General features: G+C 35.9%; 1 protein-coding gene across 5 annotated transcripts in view; it reads left to right on the forward strand.

Moving 5' to 3' along the window:
* Positions 1-21,264, forward strand: part of ZNF385B (zinc finger protein 385B) — a 317,444-nt gene that overhangs the window by 263,386 nt on the left and 32,794 nt on the right. The gene's annotated exons all lie outside the window — the stretch shown is intronic.

The following is a 21,264-nucleotide window of genomic DNA, read 5'->3' on the forward strand; positions in this document are numbered from 1 at the left end:
TACCCACCAGAAGACATGCTCCATATTTGGTTCTAGCATTCCCACTGCAGCAATACCTGATGCTGAAAACATCTCATAATACAATGCAAAGAGATCGCAAAGTAAAATTGCAAAAATCTTGCAAAAGATGCAGACTTTCATGAAGTCTATAAATGTCATGTTAGAGAACAGCTTAATACAAAGCCACTGACAAATGAGGATCTGCCTGTTAGAGTTAAAGAAGAGAAAAGTAACAAGGTTTATGAGAGACAGGCTCTGCAAAGCAAAATGTTTTGACCATCAAGTGAATAATAAGGACTTTGAAGCAATTATGAATCCCTTGAATTAAAAAAACATATATTTACGTGGTCCAAAAAGCAAATTAATTTTAAAAGGTACACTGAAAAATCTTGTTCCATCCTATTCCCCATCCTCCCACCCTCCATGCCTTTCCCTGTCTATCTGTAACCACTTTAATATTTCTTGCCTATCTTTCCTGGGTTTGTTTATGCAGATTGAGATTGAATATATACTCAACCTCCTCCCTTTTCTACATACAGGTAGCATACTATTCACACTTTTTTTTGCCCTGCACTGTTTTTACATAACAATATATCCTAGAGAATTTTCCCTATCAGAACATAGCAAGCTCCCTCACTGTTTTTTTATAGATGTGGTAGGCATAGATGTTCACATCCTAATCTCTGGACTCTTTTACTATATTACCTTGTATGGCAAAGGGGAATTAAGGTAGTAAATGGAATTAAGGGCACTAATCAGCTGACCTTAAAATAGATTATCTGGGATTTTCCTGCGGGCCCAAAGGCCCTTAAAAATAGAAGAGGGAGGCAAAAGAGGAAGTTAGAGTGATATGATATAAGAATAACTAGACTGGTCATTGTTGGTTTGAAGGTGTAAGAAGGGGCCACATGGCAAGGAATGTGGAAAGCTTCTAGAAGTTGAAAAGCCAAAGAAATTGATTTTCCCCTAGAGCCTCCAAAACAGAATGTAGTCCTGCTGACACCTTGGTTTCAGCCCAATGAAACCCATGTTGGACTTCCGAATTCCAGAACTGTAAGATAATAAATGTGTGTTGTTTTAAGCCACTGAGTTTATGGTAATTTGCTAGTATAGCAATAGAAAACTAATACAGTAGTCTATGTGTAGATGTTCCATAGTTTACTTAACTAGTCCCTTATTGGTGGACACTTAGGTTGTTTCTTATCTTTGGAGTTAACATAGATTCTCATAGCCAATAAATACAGATATAGGACATAAATTTGAGTCTCTTGACTCTAAATCCACAACTCTCCAATGATACTATGTTGCCTTACAACTTTACTCATTTTCTTAGCATTTATTGTGCTCCTATTTTATGCCAAGCCCTATACATACTGGACTCCAGAGTCTAGCAGCAACTTTTACTAGGAAACAGTGTGAATGAAAGCATGCAAGGATTAACCTTATTAGATCCTCTCAGAACATATTCCAGGTCTTCTGCTCTGTATTTCATTACTCCATACATAGAAAGGCTGCACAGTGTAAAACACTGGATTAAGAGTCCTTGAATGAAAAAAAAAAAAAAAGAGTCCTTGAATGTGATTTAAATCCTAATTTTGAACTTTGATAAACCACTTCACTACTGTGGGCCTCAGTTTCCTCTTCTGTAATGTAACCTAAAATGGACTACATGATCTTTGGGAGGTTCCAACTCTATGACTGAAAATCATTTCCATGGTATTTCTTTAGAAGGACAGGATATAAACACTTCCATTTTACAGGTGGAATAGGTAAGACTCAGAAAGAATGACTATGAGTTTTATTTTTTATTTTTGTCAGTCTTCTGGGGAGAGGTGTGCCAGTCTTCTTTCTACACCCCAGAATTGCTCTAGGAACAGATTCACCTTTGACTTGAGCTTCATTCGATGTCAGTAATTTTCTTTGTATTTACTAACAGGGGCATGGACAGATGTACACACATGAGCACGTGACCACTGGCTTCATTGTCACCACTCAAAAGCTCTGTTGATAATGGAGAAAGAAATTAAATTTCTGAGTCATGCTTAGACTCTGGGCAGTAAAGCCACAAAGTCTGGATGGCAAATTCACAAGTGTGACCTATACATGTTCTCAGTGTTTAGTAATGGTGCTATAATCTGCGTAACTGAGCTCTGAAACTGAGCATTCTTTATTTGGGGGAGAGTTCATTATTTTATAATTACCCTATTTATATTTTAATGTAAGAATTAAGAAGATGCTCATCCTTATTTTCTTTAATAACATTTCCAAATCAGCCTGAGACTGAATTGGCTTCTCTCTTCAGTGTAGAAAATATGTTTATTGAAAAATCTGGAAGGCAGATTTGCTCAGTAAACAGACTACATTCTGCCATTCTCCATTACCCATATAAACTGTACCAGGGCAGATTTCATGCATTAAAATTCAATGTGACCTAGTTTAAGTGTCCAGTAGCTCCCTTTGTCCAGCTTTTATCATCTCAGTAGAACTCCACTGTCAGAAAGCAAAAGGCTACAGCTTTATTTACACAATACAGCGTTATGCAAATGAGCAAGCATTAATCACAAACATTCCCCAAGTGAATCTTTGCAAATTGACGCCATTAACTTTGCCAGGGGCCAAGCATTGCAGTCCAGGAATAATGTGTCTTTCCAACTGAGTCCCAGACATTTGCACAAATGTGTGCAGCACCCGTGTCCCTAGTTTCTTCTTGGCCACCTTTTTTTTTTCTAACATGGTTTAAGCTGAGCACTGAATGAAATTATCCTGGGCCTGAATGCCCCCTTCTTCTCCAGTGAACGAGTGCATTGCAACCTTAGTATGGCTATAAATTGATAAGCTTAAATCCGAATCTTTCCCTTTAGCTGTGAAATAATATGTTTCTAAAGTTAAGCCTTGCCAGGGAAATAGGTCTTCTATACTGTTTCGTAGTTAGTTTTAAAGAAGACTCTCAAAATTATTGGACTTTCGGTTTTCATACAAAAAGACTAGAAACTAGAACTTTTAACACAAGCTTTTAAAATATTTTTGAGGCTGACGTTTCTCTTTTTGGCTAGGCTGAAAGTTGGCAGATCCTAAATAATTTCTAATTTTTGTATTCATTTCAATTTCTTAGAGAACAGTGGCAGAAGGATAAAGGAAACTGATCCTTAAACAGATTTTTACACAAAATCAGGGCAACTTAGTACTCTTAAATGTTTAAAAAATAGAGATGATCTTCTTTTATTGTTGTTATCTCAGAACAGAGTTAATCATAAATACCTTTAACATATGACTGGATCCTTTATGCGTCATGGGCAAATCGAAAGGAGAGCATAATGATCTTTTTAATGAAGTTTTATATACTCTAATTCAGGAACTGACCCTGAAATTTTGATACTCAGCATTAATAACACAATTGATTCAGCATGAGATGCAGGGTCCCTAATTGCTGACCCCTAATTTGGAGCTAACTCATTTGATGTTTTGAATTTACACCATTACTTTTTTTTTTTATAAATATTTATTTATTTATTTTTGGCTGTGTTGGGTCTTCGTTTCTGTGCGAGGGCTTTCTCCAGCTGTGGCGAGCGGGGGCCACTCTTCATCGCGGTGCGCGGGCCTCTCACTGTCACGGCCTCTCCCGTTGCGGAGCACAGGCTCCAGACGCGCAGGCTCAGTAGTTGTGGCTCACGGGCTTAGTTGCTCCGCGGCATGTGGGATCCTCCCAGACCAGGGCTCGAACCCATGTCCCCTGCATTCGCAGGCAGACTCCCAACCACTGCGCCACCAGGGAAGCCTACACTATTACTTTTTGAATAGCATTATAAATCAAATCATTTATAGTTCAATTTTTTTTTAAATTTTACTTTGTGGTTCCTCTAAGTTTTTAATTTGGTTGTGTTGTTTTTGTCTTTCTTTTGGGTTTTGGTCATCCAATATCTCTATCTCTCATTTTAGACCACTGTTCTTTTTGCTGTGTTCTATTGCCTCTTGTCTCAAGACATAAGGAGATGACCTCATGCCATTTCATTGATTTACGTAAGACTCATTAAGTACAAATGGACAGGAAATTAGGATTTGCTTAGAAGTTAAAATGACATGGCGACCAATTGTTTGTGTGAACATTTCTGTAGGTGACCTGACTCTCCTATTCTTTCCTATAAATCTCTCTGAGATTTCAGAAAGTGCAGTCATGCAACAATCACCCTCAATTCCCACATGACTGCAATTAGTGTGTAATTGATACATCCGCAATGCTACTTCCCTCTGCATTTGGCATCTTTGTCATCTTAGCAGTTTTCATTTGGAGAAGGTTATTTCATATGCTCTCCTGGACCTTTCTGCCCATATCTCTTTTTGTGTAGTTTTAATCTTATGCCCACTTCCTGATTTCCTTAGCAGTTTACATAATACAGTACAAACTCTCTGTCTTGCATAAACAAACTGCCTCCACCTGCCATCTGCCACTCAAGAGGCGTTAGTGTTGTTTCTGCTGGAGCCCTGGCATTCTCTGTCATCCAGCAGGGATCTCAGCAGCCATGAGGTTAGGGAGAAAGCCACAAGTTTGGGTCCCACATAAATGCCCTTTCCATGGGCTCTGGGATGACCCTCCGTCTCCTTTGGCCCCCAGGCCTAACTCCACTTCTCCGCCAGCTGCCATGAGGCAACAAGTCCCTACAGCAGCTGCGGTTCCTTCCCTGGGAGGTCAAAGCGGCGGGGAAATAGGAACCCCTTAGATGCCTTCTTGGAAGATCTGTCTTGCAGCAAAAGCGGAAGAGGCACTCAGCTGCAAGAGCACCTGCTTGCCTTTTCTGAAGGATCAAGCTTTTTGTTTATCACCCCATCACACTCTTCTAGGGGACTCTGCATTTTGCTTTTGGCTGCCTAGCGCTGATTTTAACTCTAGAAATTCTGTTCACCAGTTATCAATGTTTTTCTTTCCCTATCAAAACATGTTCTCTTCTAATAAGCCATCATGTTCTTCCTTCCTGTGTTCTCTATCTTCTCTTCCCTTCTCCCTCTCCTCTATCTCTTCTCTTTTCCCCCTCTTCCTCTTTCTCGGGCACAAAAGTACAACAAATACACTATTTTTCCTTTCTCTCATGGACATAGTATCTTTATTAAGCTTTTTTAGGTTAATAACTGGATTCATTGCTTTGAATTCTGAGGCACTTTTCCCTTGAAAAGCCCCTAGAAGGTAATTTTTTTAAAAAAGTATATTGAACATAGTATTTGAAACTCTAACCAACATAATATTTACAAAAATTTATACTATATTTCCTGAATTTTCAGACATCGCCTTTGATAACTGACATGTCAAGAAAAACCTTGAAAAGTCATCTTCTAATATTTGGCCCTCCTTACATCACCACTCTCACGTATGTCCAACAAATTATCTACACATGTGAGGTCTACAGATCAACTTAACTCTTCACTCCTCTCACATATAAATATACAATCACTGCCTGCTACCCACGCACACCTACTGTATTTCTCTTGAAACCTTTGAGGTAGATGGCAGCTCCTTTAGTCTATTAATCTATACTATATTTATATTTATATAGTTGTATATAAATTGTGTACACACAGTTACATATAAGTATATATGTGTAATTTGTTGGGTTTTTTTTTTTTAAGAATTGATGCTGATAAAGTGTGAGATGCAGGGTTTTAAGAATACTGGTACCTAGCCTGCTAAGTTTCACCTATGCTAATATTGGCCTCTCATTCAGAAATGAAATAAGCCATGGAAATTGGTCCTCACTAAAAAGTGAGTTTATGATGAAGGGATTTGGAGAAAGTCATACTCAAACTGAATTCTGCAGCTGATCATTAAATAAAGAAATACCACCGCGATAATACTCTCATTGCTGGGTTGGGAAGTGAAAGCTAGTTGTAAAGTTTACATCTGCTGCTAAGCAGTACAAATTATTAGATAAATGAATAATTTTGTAAGTTTGAAAAACCAACTGATTCTGTTAAGAAAAAAGGTATTGATGATACAAAGAATCAATAGCATTAAATGGAAATCTAGAAAATGATAGTCTGCTTTTGTCAAACATTTTACATTTTTCCCATAAATAAGACTATTTATATTGATTCTTAGGTATGGAGGGTAGTGAAGCAGATAGCAGGTAATTAAAAGCATAAATCTCAGGAGCTTGGGAAGGTAATTCTCTGCTTTGCAGGCAGAGCTGACAAAATGATGAACATTTTCTGCTTCAACATGACAGAAATATAGTGTGGTTACTGGGAAAAGGAACATACTGAGCTAAAAGTTTGCTTCAATAGCTGCTGTTTAAGAAAGCTCTTTAAAAAATTTAGTCTGCCTTTTTGAAGCGTATAGTAGTTCCTTATTAAATTTTTTAAAAATTGCCTTAAATTAGCACTATAACATTACCAGAATGTCACAGTCTTTCTCAGAACTACCTTATTTTAAGTGGGTATTTGATAATTTAGGACTAATTTTAAATTCATCACTGAAAGAAAGTGAAGATCAGGATAAAAGTGAAGTTTTAAAAAAGTGAGCATTATTACTTATAAAGACTCATCAGATCCTGTATTTAACTAATGGGGAAGTTATGCAACACATAATTCAATCATTTGGGGCTTTTCTTAAAATACATAGATGCCTCACATGACATATTACTTTAGCTATTTATATGTGTTTAATAATATTCAAAGTTAGGATGACCCGCCTAATGTGATGTGAAGAACAGTAAATGTGAATGCAAAACCCACCCTCCCATATCAGAATATGTTCTCAACAGAAAACCATTAAGCATCTATTGATCAGTACTGCAAGCTTTGGTACATTTCCATTAAATATTGGTTTGCTGATCAAACATTAGTAACACCTTTTTAAAAATATTATGGGTGGTCGTTTTTTCCTGTGTAAAATTCCTGTGTTAGTAACTCTTTTAGACAAAAGTAAAAGATTCCTGAAAGGATTTTCAGGTCATCTTGTTGGTGATTTTTGTCATCTTCCCACTTTGGGGTTGGGGAGGACTGTTGAAGTCTTGTGTATTTTTCCTTTTTGTTTGGTATGGATTTCTCTAGTTAAGACTGGGTGTGGAATCCTTAACAGTAAGATCATGTTTCACTCAATTTTTGTGGTTTGGATTCTTCAGCTAAAAATTTATGCAACATACAATTAGAAATCAGGTAGAATTTCTAGGCTGAACACCTGTAGGTATCCTGAATGATTAGTTCCTGGTTTAAAGTTTGTATTCAGGCTGTATTTAGTACATGTTTGGTTTCCCATAACTTATCTTTTATTTTGTATGCTTGAGTGGGCAATTGGCTATAATTTTCACAACCTTTACAGCAAGAAAAAAAGTATTACTTATGTAAGACAAAAACAAAACAAAAAAGCTGGATGCAACAAGAAGTAATCGTGCCTACTCCATTGCTTTCAAGCAAGAGGCTGATTTAATACAGTTAGAACATCTTGCAAAAGAGATAACTTTTAACTACTTTCATCTCTCAAGCAGCTTTTTGAATAAAGTGACAGCATTTGCTCCGGAGGCCAGAGAACTTAAGATATGATAGGTCAGCCTAAAGATCAGTTTTGGGTTTTTTGGGGGGTGGGAGGGCCTGACTGGCCAAAAGGCACTTTATGAGGCGTGGCTTGTCATGGAGGAGAGGACAGCACATGAAGAAGTATTGCTTTAGCCAATTTCTAAGATTTCAAGCTGGGAAACTTTGTTGGAAAAATAGGGTTGCTGATCAATGTGAGCTCTTCAAGGGGAGTAAAGAAGCTGTCAACTTAGCCAGAGACAGGAAAAGAGTGTCAAAATAGTTCCTGCCTAGAAAGGAAGATTCAGGAAATATAAGACAGGTTCCTTACCCTCACAGACCTGATTATCTAGCTAGGAGAAAAAAACAAATACACTTAGAAACATTGCTCAACTGTGTGATGTGAAGAACAGTATTACTGTTATTACTTATATTACCCTACCCTGCTGTAGGGTAATATAAATTTAGGAAAGCAGACGGCACATGGGCTAGAATTATCATGAGCAGAAAGCTAGCATTTGATGGATGCCTGTTCTTCTGCCAAGCTCTATATTAGATACTCTTCACATATATTATCTCTGTATTTGTACAGAGGTTCAAGAAAGAAGTAAAACTGTGAAAGGCTTGAGAGATGGTCAGCATTTGATGGCGAGAGAATTAAAGAATTATTAAGTGCTAGAGCTGAAACAAACAGAGCTTCTTGAGGATGTGGTCTATGGATAGGCTGCAGGGGGTCCATGAACTGTGTAAAATTATGCAAAATTTTGTCTGTCTGCATACCTGAAACCAGGATCACTTAGGAGGATGGCTGAGATGACTGAATCTTCCATTCTCTCAGAGTGAAATGTTCCACAGCTTCCTTTGGCAACATGTTCCAGGATTTAATCATTTTTAGTATTTCATCGTACCTAAATCTTTATTAAAAAAAAAAAAAGAAAGAAAAAAGAAACCTTGTTCTTTTTCCCCCCTCACTTTAATTCTGTCTTCTAGGGCACATGGAAAACAAATGTTGTATTCACTACTCAGGAAACAGATCTGGTGAACAGGAACTCCCAAGAATTCTTCACTCTGTTTAGTTTCTGAGTTTTGGAGGCTGAGAATATGATTCAACTTTTATTAATTTGTATTTCCTTCAAATAGAAGTGTATTTCAGCTCTTATCAGTGGCATACCTAACATTTCTGACACCAAGAGCAGATCATTTTTAACAGCCCCTCTATAGGACAAAGTCATTTTCAGAAATAATTATGAAATTACATGAATAGTAAGAAAAGCCAAGAAAGAAATTCAGAGACTTTATTAAAGTTTTAATATATTACTATACCCCTAATATTACAGTACAAAAAAGGAAAAGATTGATCCTTTTTAATTACATTAATGTACTTTTAAATGAGAAAAAATGTAAACCTACATATTATTCTATCACAGTAATGAATAATAACATTACAGTAACAAATAAGTAAATTTTAATAAAATCAAAATTATATAAAAGATACAATTTATATACCTACTAAATTGTACCACTGATAGTTTCTTCTTCACTCCTTAGTTTTAAAGCACAGAATAACCTAAAAAGAAGCATAAATTTCAATTTCAAAGATATTAGCCAAAGTCAGTAAAATCCATCATGTATAAGCTGAAATTTATATTTACCAAACAAGAATAATACACCTCACAGTTGGCACTGTCTCACTCTTAAAGTTTAAACACAAATAAAAATTCTAATCAGTCATCTAAAATGAGAGAATTGAAGTATTTCAAGTTCTGTTTTGTCTTTACAGTCACTGTGCTATCATTCTTTATTTCAAATCAACTATTGAAATGCTAGAATATGAGGGGCACCGAGTTTGCAAACTGACTGCATCTGAAATGAACTTAAACGATTCTTAACCATTAGGAACTTACTTTCAAAATGAGTAGTTGTAGCAGAGTCATTGTGAATTGGGAGTTTGATGATATAGCAAGTTCTCTATATTAACTTCCATGTAGTTAATTAAAAGATAAGTAAAAAAGATATGCTAATTTCAAGTTTACATATATATTATTAAAATTCACTATAATCACAACAATTGTTTAAAACTTAGACCAACAAATTATTTTTCAGGGAGGAGTATTTTATTTCTAACTTTAGAATTGCCAGCCTGTAATGATAATAAAAAGCAGCCCTATTTTTAGTCAGTTTTATTACTGTTTTTAAATTATCTACACATAGTGCAGCCCCTTGTTTCCTGTACTGAAGTGGACATCTCCTCCCTCCCCTTCAGTATACCACAGACGTTTGTTATTCCATTAACAAGAATTCTAGTGCTACTTTAAATACATGTTACATTTAGTATGGAGATAGGTTATGCTGACTTAAACTTGTAATCACCAAATAGTTTCCTTTTTATCTTTAATAATGCCCACTGAATGTTCTCTGAAATGTAGCTTTCATTATCTCTGACCTGTGAGCTTGTGACCTGTGACCTGTGACCTGTGAGGTGACCTGGTTTTTGCTCTGGAAAGAAATAACATTCTATATCATTTGAGAGACACCTATGGAGTCCTTTTATGTGATGATTTATTTGTTCATGTCATGAATTTTGGGCTTTTTCTTATATCATTTGAGAGGAATGGGAAAGAATAGACTCATTAAAGGGGTACTTAGGTTATTTGTTATAGTTTTGTAATTTAAATTGTGTAAGCCAACAAAATGCCCTATATGCGCTTTTAAATTAAAAATACCAACAATCTCTTTTTAAGATTTAATTTGTACATTTACACAGATGGTTATAAAAGGGGATATTCATTAACATCTGTAAATGTTGAGGAAATGATGGATGCCTATATTTGTAAAATGCCAGAATAGAATTACTAAATGTGCAGATGTAGATTAAAAAATACAAAATTTGAATATCTGAAAGACATTCTCTTCAAGCTAGTTTTCTAAAGATCTAGACATTGAATAATTGTCTTTTGCATAAGTTTCCATTTTCATAAATGCAGTAAATTCTTATTAATTTTGATGACATTAATTAGGGATTTGTGATAATTAGGTATGGGCTGAATTGTACTTTCGTTTGGTCCAAATTCTTTCTTCAAAGATAATGCAAATGAGTGTTGCGAAGGAGGTTGAAGCATAGTGATTTAGAATACCAACAGAACCAATTTTTTCAAGCTTACATAAGCACTTTAAGGGCACTGATTAAAATACAAGTGATAATATAATTTAAAATAATTCTTATATATTTTAACACCTCACCTAAGAATCTATGGTAACTAACAGCATTTCTTCAAAAATGTTCAACTTTTTCAACTTTTTTTTTACCATTTCGTTATGCCCTGTACCCAAATTAGTCCACATTGTTGAGGTTTTTCTGAAATTATAATCATTTAGTAATATCTAATACCGTTCTCTTTTTTTTTAAGCAAATGATTTTCTGCGACTTGGTTAGCATTTTCCCAGTAAATCTTTTGAGTCAAGTGTTTTAACTTACATGGTATCTAGGTTTTATATTTCAGGCCAAAGAAGCATTGTTTTGAGGGATGACTTATCCAATTTAGTTATCTGCACTGATCAAATTGACAGAATGATCCATAAATCACTGATTTTGTGTTCTGACCTGGGGCTATCTTGATAGACAGGTGAGTGACCCACTGTATATAAGAATTGTTTTTCCAATAACTGAGCAATTGGTCTGTTAGGAATCTGCTCATTCCACACTGAGATGGATCAAGCAGCCAGACCCCAAAAATCATACCAACTGGTGACCCCTGCTTCAGTCCACTGCTTCTCATCATAGGCAGAAGTCAGGCAGGAATTTGCAGGAAGTAGGAGGTACTTATTTGATTATGGTCACTCTTGATACCGAAATCTTCACTCTCTTGGTCACTTACCATCCTCAAAATACAGGTTTCTAACCAGTATGCACATCTCTAGTCCAGTTCTTGTCACTCGCTCCATTGTTAGCCAGCCTTCAGCCACAATGGCTTTCTTTTATTTTGATAAAGCTGCCAAGCTACTTCTCCCCCCTCCCTTTCGGTCTAGTCTCTACTCCTCCTGCAGGTCTCACGTTTTATGTCTCTTCCTCACAGGAGCTTGTCCAGACTCCCTAGTGTAAACTAGCCCCACTCCCAAGAATACATTTCATAACACCCAATAATTTTCCTCCATGAAATGTATCACAGTTTGTAAAGATACCTTATTTATATAACTATTTATATATGTTTCTAATACACACACATGCACGCACGCACACACACATGCACAATTGTTGGCTCAAGGACTGAATATGCTTTGTGCATTACTGTCCCCCCGGTGCCTAGCACACTTATTCATTGATTGAATACATGGTCCTAAAGAGGATTTTTTTTAAACTTTGATTTATGCAACCCAAGGATTGATTGGGAATCACTGAATCCATTCTCTACAATGAAAACTATAACTTATATGACTTTACAGGTCACCTCCCCAGACCTTTTTTCCCCTCCAGATCATCCTGTCTAAGGAAATGAAGACTATCTTTTACCAGAGGGGATAAGGGAGAGAGTCTATTCTGTTTTGGATCTTCCATGGTGAAGGCTGTTTGGACCCTGGGCTTGGGACTTGCTTCAATGGTGCAGTGATTAAGAGCCTAATCTTTTAATCTTGGGTTGGAATCCAGGGTCTTCCATTTCTGGCAGTGTGGTATTGGACAGTTACTTAACTTTTCAGAGTCTCTGTAGACTTGGACTAATAATAATACCTGCCTCATATGCTGTTATGAGGATTAAATGAGATGCTGTCTGTAATGTACTTAGTGCATTGTACTTAGTGCCTGGTACACAGCAAACAATAAATGGTAACTCTTTGTCACCATTTTTGTTATTGAATTCAGAGTAGTTTTTGTAACCTGACATTGTGTTTGCAGTCTTTCTGGTTGCTGTGTTCTCGCTATTTTTCTGCATTCCTCATAATTTTCCTTGGAGTAGTAGCTATAAATAGGCCCCTTATTTCCACAGACATGGCTACCACTATGCTTTCTCTGCAACATTATCAAATATTCTTCAAGGACACGAAGACCTCATATTATTTTCCAGTTATTTTATGAGGTTGTTTTGATATTACAAAAAAAAAGTATTTTAGCATTTAAGATGTTATATTTCAGTAAAAAGTATAGTTGTGTGTATGTATTTTTAATTATTTTTCCTTTGGAATTTTCACTTCCCTTGACCTCTGTTTTATTACTCTGTATATCCAGCTTTTCTGACGGCCTCTTTTCTGTATCCTCTGCTGATTTCTCTTCCTCATCTTACCTATTGAATATAGCTGTTTCTCAAGATTCTTTCCTCAAAATGGGTTTTCTCCTCTCTATTCTTAATTCATCAAGAATCTCATCCATCCCCACGGTTTCATCTATCATCTCATAATGTGGTTCCAAAATAGATGTCTCCAGCCTCAGCCTCTTTTCTCGGCCATCACTTGTGTTTTCAATTGTTTGTTGAACCTCTCCACTGTGTATCTCATGAGCAGCCTAAATAGATAACCAAACTAAAATCTCATTTTCCTCTGCAAAATTTCCTCACCCCACGACAACTGCATTTTGGTTAATCATTTTACCATTTTCCCTGTTATTTGGGCCTGAAACTTCTAGAGGGAACTACAATTATTTTTTCTTCCTCTACCCTTACTTTAATTCTATTGTCAAGTAATAAAAACTCTTTCTCCATTAATTTATTCATCCATGTAATCAGTATTTATCAAATGTCAAGATGTTTCAGGCAGTGTACTAAGTGCAAGAGGTACAGTGAAGAGCAAAAATCTTACAGGTACAAGCCTTAACGAATATTATTGTCTAGTGGGGGAAGACAAACATTAATCAAGTTATTATAAAATTTAATAATTTTTAAATTGTGAGAAGTGCTATAAAGAAAAGAATCTAAAAAGTTAGGATGTGGCCTAGTCTGGGGGATCATGGAAGGCTTCTTAAGGATGTAATGTTTGAGCTGTGTTCTGAAGGATGAATAGGAATTAACTAGGAAAAGAGAAAAGAGATAGTATTATATTTTAGGCATGTGCAAAAGGCTAGCACTGTACTTATTCTCCAGCCACACTTTCTTTCAGTTCCTCCAAGAAAAAACAAAGAGCCTGCTACCAAATGAAACTAGGGGTAGGTAGGGAGTAGGACATATAGGTCTTGAATATGATGATTTTAGATTTTAAACCAAGAGCAGTGAAAAGATGTCAAGGATTTTAAGCAGAGGAATGAGGTTTGCATTTTTTAAATATCACTTTGGCCGCCACGTGGAGAACGGATTGTAAATGAGCAGGAGGGGCCTTTGGGTGATTGCTAAAGAGCCTGTTGCAGCAGTCCAGGTGAAAGATGATGGCAGTTTGGACCAAGATGGTTGTGGTTGAGATATAAAGAATTGTCTTGATTAGAGAAATATCTAGGAGGTAAAATCTGTAGGACTTAGTGATTGAATGTGAGGGTGGAGGTAGAGTGTGACAATGAGAATGATCCCTAGATTTGGCTCTTACAATAGAGGTAGAGTGGTGCTATTAGCAGAAAGGGAATGCTAGAAGGAAGACTAGGTAATTTTGGCAGCAAAGCAGAGACAAATGATACAAGGAGTTTGGTTTTGAACTTATGTTTAAGGTGCTTTGAGATATCCAAGTGGATGTTATGAGTCTGGAGCTCAGGGGAGAGATCTGGACTAGAGAGGTAGAAACCAGGAGATTATCAGTATAGAGGTGGCTGGGAAAGTTGTGTGGGTGAAACTGAACAGAGAGTAGACAGGAAAGTTTGGAGTGAGAAGACAAGAAGGCTTAAAACTGCGCCTTGGAAAACGTCAACAATTCAGTGACCGGGCAGGGGAAGATGAGGCTGCACGTGGTTCAGAAATGTAGGTGGGGGAACATCAACCTCGGAAAGAGCCTGCGGAAAAGTGCCTTCCGGAAGAAGCGAGAGATCAGCAGGGTCACGTACCCCTGATTGGTCAAGTAAGATGAGGAATAAAAGATGTTCTTGGTTTTAGGACTTAAGGCATTGGTGTCTTCGTGATGTCTGTTTCAGTGGATTGAGGTGGACCAGATTAGAGAAGAGAAATTGGAGATGTGCATACAATTAATTGACCAGATTAGTCTGTGAAAGGAAGCTGAAAGGGTGAAAAGCTAGGGTTGAATGTAGCTTGAGGGATGGTCTCTTTTGGGTTGGGGAGATCAGGGTTTGTTTAAACACCAGTGATAAGGATTTGATTTGGGAAGGGGGAGTTGAGTATAAATGTTAAAAAAGAGAAAGGGTAATAGACACTGGGAAAGGCAAAAAGGAACAGAATATCTAGATAGAGACTTGCTTAATAGGAGGAATAGCTCCTTTTCTATGAAAGCTCTGGCTTTTGGTTTATAGAGCCCCCTGAAATTTGAAATCTGTGTGTTTAAGAACCCCATTACTCTTTGACTTGCTGTGGTAAGAACCTTCTAGTTACTCTACTGTCTTTTTTTTTTCCTTTTTGTAGGTCTTAGCTGGATCAGAGTGTGCTAGAACAAAAGCCCTCAATGGCTTCTCATTACCTACCTAATTAAGTATGCTATTGTTAACTGTCTTCCCACTATCTAGTATTTAAGGCCTAAATAATAAGGCAGTTGTCTTTCTAATCTTTTCTTCCATTCCTACTCCACACACACCCACATTTCACTCAAACTGGATTATTCACATTTCCCTAAACAAAAATTGGTTTTGCCAAATACTTCTTTCTTATAGTCCTCTCCTTATTGAGAGTGTATATCTCTTGTCTTTGAAATCCTTTCCATTATGGAAGGCCCATCTCAAGGCCCTTTCTTTTCTCAAATTTTCATACAATTTTATTCAGCCCAAGGCAAGGGTGTGTGCACATTTTGTTGCCTGATTCCCAGAAATATGTTTAGGAAAATGTATAACTATAATATATCCATAATGACAAATTAGGGTATGGAAGCTAATTAGGATATTTTTAAATGTCTGCTTTAATTCAATTAAAGCACTTTAAAAATCATTTTTAGTTGTAAAAAAGAAGAAAAATAATCATTTGAAGCATCTAATGTCTATTTTTACATCAAGGGTGGCAGCACAACTTTGAAAAACAACCTATATATCCATCAATAACATACGGTTGAAATAAATTACGGTTCATTCATGTAATGGAATAAATATACACACCCATTTTAAAATTAGAAAACTTCCTAATTACTCACTTTAAAAAATATCTAAGATCTATTGCTGAATAGAAAAAGCAAAATACAAAACAACATATGTGGTATGTAGGCATTTGTCTAAAAATGGAAGAAGGGGAAAATACACACATACATATATGTTTGCTTGATAGGCATGTAAATTATCTCTGGCAGGATACACAAAAAGTGACGAGAACTAGTTGCGAAGTCTGAGAGGTAGACTTTTCACTATGTACGCTGTTTTGGTTTATACTTTTCAACTGTGTGATTATATTACCTGGATAAAAAATAAATACAATTTAAATTTAAAAGAAACAAAAGTAATAGCTAATTGGACAGAAATGAAATTCTGTAGAAATCATTGTTGATTCAAGTTCAAAAATTGCAGATATTCCAAATATTATAACTACTGGTTATAATAGAATAGAAAATCATCTTTTAAAGCCTTTCTTATCCTTCAGTGGGATTTTATTTTGAACTCTCTTCAGCTCTTGCCTGGATGATTGTAATAGCCTCCTTTTCCACTTTGCCTCGTCCACAACCGCCCCACCATACACACATAGCTTGTTCTCCACACAGTAACCAGAACGATCACTTTATAAACAAAAGTCAGACAAGGTTACTTCTCTGTTCAGAACACTGCTGGGATTTCCCATCTTCTCAGAATAAAAGTCAAAATCCTTAGAATAGCCATTTGCAGTTCCCTGGACCTTAAAGGCTCTTCTCCCAGGTATTTACCTGGTTAACTCCCTCACTTAATTCAGGTCTCAGTGCAAATGCCTCCTCAACAGAAACTTTCCTTAATACCTAAAATGACACCCACCCCATCATTGTCTATCCTCCTTACTTTTCCTTATTTTTTTATAGCACCACCTAACATTCATAAACGTATCGCTTAACACTTACTACCGTAAAATATATATAAATTTGTATTTTATTGTCTGTGTCCCCATACTAGAATGTAAGACCTGCATCCCACAACACTTGGAATGATGCCTGGATCATAATAGGTATTCAATAAATATTTGTTGAATGGAAGAATGAATGGACTCCCAGCATTAAATTCCTATTTTTAGAAGATTTTACTTACTCTATCCTATATATATAATTCAAAAACTTTTTACTGAGTCTATACCGTATAATAGGCACTTCAGAAGACTCGTAAGACAGAGTTCACATTGATTTTTCATATATGAACAACCTTTGTTGTGACTCTAGTTGGTGAATAGAACTTTTAGAACAATATTACTTGGAATCAGAAACTGAAAGACCACTTAGCATTCACTGATTATATTGAAATATTTTGGTATTTATGGGCGAATCAAAATTATGGGCATTTTTATTTTAGTTTTTCCCCCAGCAGACCAATTTTTTATATGTGAGGAAGGTTGACCAGACTAATCTGCAATGGAAACTTCTAGTTTAATCTGGTACTTTAATGTAAAGATAGCCTTAACATGACTCAGGTTAGCTAAGTGACTACTGAAGAGGTACAGTTTTATTATTTTCTCTTACTTATATTTGTATGTTTGAAAGGGTATGGTATTAATCTTCACGTTTACATATTTCACTTAATTTTGAATTATAAAATATCTGCTGGGTTTTAAAAATTGGTTTAGTGCTTTGAGGTAGGAGTTTTACAAAAATCTATTTTGTAAAAGAGATTTTCAAATGAGTAATGCCAAATAAATAATATATTAAACATATATAAAACATTACTAAAGCCATTCTTCAACTCTTTCAAAGTTACTTTGCCACTTTTGTCTGCAGTAAGGATATTATATATCAAATATAAGGAGACACAATGCAAATTCTAATTTTAGATTTATTTTGTATCATTTATGTAAATTTCTTTAATATGGAAATGGAAGTAAATGTAATACCTTCTAGACTGATTAAAAATTAATGTGTAGAAGCCTGGGAGCCTAATTTAAAAGACCATCAGAAGACTTGAATTAGTTAGCTGTAGAGTCACAGCGTTAATGCAGAGACTTGAATTATATTGCATTACTTATCACTGAGTAACAAAAAATCGCTCTTAGTAAGCATACCATGGCAATCCATTTCCCCACTGAAAGATAGCAGCACTCTCAAACACTTTAGGAACTTGAGATGTAACTGTGAAATCACTATAAACTCTTCTTTATATTTCAAGGTAGTGGAGAATTATTAACTAAAATGTCCCAGTTTAATATAAAATTTGAAATTAATTTGAGAGAGGTGGATAATTTTGAATACTTTTGGGAAAATCATAAAATAAGTGACTCAAGAATATTAAGTAATTATTAACAAAGCCTTAATGTTTTATAATGTATTATAAAAATAAAAGATGATATCCATGTGTTTCATAAAAATTCTTAAGATTTAGAAGTTCTAACATGTTAGGTCCCATATGCATAATTCTTTGAGAAAATTAGATATTTTCATAACTTATAAATGTTCCCATTATTACATATTCAAGATTATGTTAGTGTACAGAACACTAATGTTCCCATTTGAGGGTAATAACTTAGAGAATATGGTTTATCAGTACATTCTGGGTGAAGTTCATGATTTGCTCCCCTTACAGTTTGGAAGAGAGGGCATATTTTGCCAGGGTTCATTTAATTCATCTTGCCTCAGTTAAACTCTAGTGCACCTACTAGGAGTTTGCACACAACTTATCATTAAATTGACTCAGATATTGACCCCCAGCCCAGAAGACAAAGTAAATATACCTTTCAAAAGCTGTAATGTAAATGCAATAGAGAAGTAAGCAGTCTTATTTTCTTAGGGTAAGCATCTCAAGATACTTTTTTGCTGAATTCTTAACTAAATTGTGATGATGTTAAAGAAATTATGACATTAAATAAGACTCGTTTTATTATCCATTATCTACATTGAAAAAAAATTCACATAAACCTACTTCCATTAGGTTGATGGGGGAAAAATCTTTTTCAAAATACAGTCTCTATAATATACAGTATTCATGAATAGAATTTAAAAATTTTAGTATATAGAGTATATACTTTTATATACTTTTTTTTTGAAAAGTAACTGACCTCTGCTCTTTCCCATCTAACACTGCTTAACACATTGAAATCTAACGTCTCAAAAAAACAGATGCCAATAGTTTTAATGATACACTTTCTGTAATTAAGGGAACAGTTCCAATTACTTTTTAAGATACAAAAACATTGGGTCCATTGGTAAATAAATACTGAGAACTTTCTCCAGTGACATTACTCTATCTCAGCCACTTGCCAGTTTGGGTTTGGACTGTTCTTTCTATACAAAGTAAACACAGTTTAACATCTTGTTTCAAGATCCTATCCACCTCTCTGAAGTCCAAAATAGAAATAAGGTAAAAAACAGAAATGGGAGCTCAGTGAATTATAGAATTGCTCATTATTGCATTTTTATTTGTAAAGCAATACATTATCTCATTATTTATCTTTTTTATTTGGACCAGTAGGGTCCTGAAAGATGTAGAGGATTTTGGAAAGTGAGGGGCTTTAGTAACAAAGATGGAGATGAATGGAAGAGAAAATTCCAAGATGTCATTTCCTGTCAAAGCTATTCCTCTACCAGTGGGTGGTCAGGTAGCTACTGGAGTGACCTCTGAAAGAAAAACTTAGATACCAATGAATTCCCATGTGGGGGTCAGTATGGTGGTTTGGGCAGCTCTCTAATTCTGGCAATTCTTGGCAAGGGGTTTCTTTGATCACTGCAAGTTTGGGGTGTATAGCAACACTTTTGGGAGGGAATCAGAAAGCAGGCCATTAGTGCTAGACAAATAGGTGTCTGCTGACTAGTCACTGAGGTGTAAAATATTATAAGTCTGTTTGGTTAACCAAGTCTCTCAGAAGTGATACGAGAACCATCGTTGATTGGGCTTGATTGTGTTGCATCATTCATGGGTTTACTGGCTCTTGTCCTTTTTTCTTTCATTCCTCAATTAAGGAGATTCCCAAATAATGAAGGCAGGTTAACCGTGTTACTATTTAACAGTGTCTCCGTTTCACTTGAAGATTTGCCCAGGATTTAGAAGCTGTTGACACCTCAGATACAGTACTGAGGACAGCATAGTGCTACTACCAAGAATACCACAGGGTAATTGGAAAGATGTCAAGTGTGAATGAGTGGTGTCTGCCACTGTCTTAATTCCAAATCTTTCCCAAACAGTAGTCAGTAGAGGCTAAGAAGCCTTGTTTTGCTTTTCTCCATGCCCCAGAACTCAAAAGGAAAGTGAATCATGGCTCTGGAGAGCTCTTTCCAACTTGGCATCCAGTGAGGTGTCACTCAACTGGCTCTTTATCCCAAGTGCTAATTGATACTGTTAACTTTCTGCAGTGATGCCAGTAAATAGTAATGAGGAAATGACACTCTGCTTATCTTGTGCTAGGAGGTTTTATTTAGCGAACTATATGTTTATTTAGCCACAGCGCACTAAAGTAACATCTCACTGTTTAGTATACTTGGAAAGATGAATTATTAGGTCTCCTGATATCTTGTAGAAATTGTTACATACCTAAGAAGTGGGCCTTTCTTAGCTTCTCAACAGAAGGATCAGGCCTAATGTACTCTACTGGTATATTTCCTATGAATTAAGAAGGTATTCCCTACTCATAGAAACTTCTGTTAAAATATAATCCTTCACTGAGTCATGAAAAGCAGTGTGCTTTCTTTGTGTGTAATTTTTGTGTAATGTTTTACTTCTAATAAAATTATATTGTTTACTTAGTGTGAGTATGTACATGTCTAATGTGTGGGTATGTAGTTAAATAGGAGTACACACATAAGCATGTCAGATCCCCATAATGGCTTCTCCACCTACGTGCGTGGCCTTGGATGAGTTGTTTAGCTTCTCGTGCCCAGTTTTCTATCTGTACCTGCCTCACAGGGCACTGTGAAGCTTACATGAGAGAAACATGTACTACATTTCGGGCTGTTCTTGTCAGAGGCTCAGTAATATCAGCCATTATTATTATTTCTTCATGTTATCAATTTTTAAATTTTTATTTGTATATTTTCTTAATTTATATCTACCCAACTATATTTGCTGGATTTAACCATTCTCAGAGGGTGATAAGACTCAAAATAATGTTATACTTTTCTCCTCTCTTGGGATTGGGTTTGTGTTTCAACTTGACAGAGAACAGCATGAGAAGTCCTTTAGCAAACGAACCAAGAGCCATGATAAGTCGATGGTGGTCTAAAACAATATTTACAAGAAGATATTCAGGAAGTTAGGGACTGTGTACAGTCAATACAAGTCTGTTGACCTTGGGTGACTGGGGTTATGTACTAGGAAAATCACATGTCTTTAATTGAAATGTAGAATTAAAACCTGGCTCCTTTTGTCCATTGCCACTCCTACCTACCTACCTACCTGCACGCACACATGCACACGCACATACATACCACCTGTATTCTGCTTGTTGAGGAAAATGGATGAAAACATCAGTATAATCGTCTTCAAACACATACAGGTGTATATACGGAAAAAATGTAAAAAGAAAAGTTATTATTATTTTAGAAATCCTCTAACAGAAATTCATTTTATATGACAGGTTTATCATCCTCTTCACCTTTATAACTACGCTAATATACCATATA

The sequence above is a fragment of the Eschrichtius robustus genome, chromosome 5 (assembly GCF_028021215.1).
Source record: "Eschrichtius robustus isolate mEscRob2 chromosome 5, mEscRob2.pri, whole genome shotgun sequence".
NCBI classification, from domain to species: domain Eukaryota; kingdom Metazoa; phylum Chordata; class Mammalia; order Artiodactyla; family Eschrichtiidae; genus Eschrichtius; species Eschrichtius robustus.